Here is a 430-nt window from a genome sequence, read left to right on the forward strand (position 1 = left end):
CAGGAGGCTGAGGCAGGAGAATCACTTGAACCCGGGAGGTGGAGGTTGCAGAGAGCCGAGATCGCGCCACTGCACTCCAGCCTGGGCGACAGAGTGAGATTCTGTCTCCAAAAAAAAAAAAAAGCAGAATATGTTCCACAGTACCAAGCTAAGTGATGTTCATGTCTACAGAGGAAAGCTGAAATGAACCTCTGCCCTCCACAATTACTGCATTCCTGAAGAGTGCAGAAATCAATACTTGACAAATAGAAGTCTGCCTTTCAAACGGAAACAGCCTGACTTATAAATATCACTCCAGAGGCAATGTATCTGACTTGATGTTTAGTCGTCAGCTGACTCCTACCTTTCTACCTTGAAATTTCTCCATTCTGTGGCCTATCTATAAAGAAAGAGGCGAAATAGTGTATAGGAAAGTGTCCTGAACCAAACC

Source organism: Mandrillus leucophaeus, unplaced genomic scaffold (assembly GCF_000951045.1).
Source record: "Mandrillus leucophaeus isolate KB7577 unplaced genomic scaffold, Mleu.le_1.0 Scaffold306, whole genome shotgun sequence".
NCBI lineage: Eukaryota > Metazoa > Chordata > Mammalia > Primates > Cercopithecidae > Mandrillus > Mandrillus leucophaeus.